The 425-nt window shown below is 37.4% G+C and overlaps 1 protein-coding gene across 1 annotated transcript in view; it reads left to right on the top strand.

Annotated features, from left to right (window-relative positions):
- LOC118326107 (leukocyte surface antigen CD53-like) overlaps positions 1–425 on the top strand; it is a gene marked incomplete in the record, with an annotated part of 4,291 nt that overhangs the window by 967 nt on the left and 2,899 nt on the right.

Raw genomic sequence — 425 nt, 5'->3', positions numbered from 1 at the left:
AAAAAGTGTGTTTTAGAACTGCAATTTGAGTCTCTGTAAAGATGTGGGCAGTAACAGTCTCTCTTAAGTCCAAGCTGGTTCAGCATGGCTCCTATCCGACTCTCTTCCTCTCCTCTTGCCTGAAATGGACACTGGTCCCACTGATCTGGTTGGGTGGATCATCTAAAGATCCACTGTTCTTTAATCCAAACTCCATGCTGCAGACTATTTCTGTCAAAGATAATATGTGTTTCAGCAACAAATCTGAAAATAAATTTTAAAAAAAGTTTGAAATCTGACTATGCAGCTGTTGTCATAGTCAGAATCTCCGGATCCAGTTTATTTGAATTTGACTTAGTGCTTAAAACCCAATTAGACATAATTTAATTATGTTTCAGCAATAAAGCTTAAGTAAGTATACGTATGCCAGGTAATATACTTGCGCA

This window comes from Morone saxatilis, unplaced genomic scaffold (assembly GCF_004916995.1).
Source record: "Morone saxatilis isolate NCDOM2014 unplaced genomic scaffold, NCSU_SB_2.0 Contig16, whole genome shotgun sequence".
NCBI classification, from domain to species: Eukaryota; Metazoa; Chordata; class Actinopteri; family Moronidae; genus Morone; species Morone saxatilis.
This window is presented reverse-complemented; position numbering and strand designations above follow the sequence as displayed.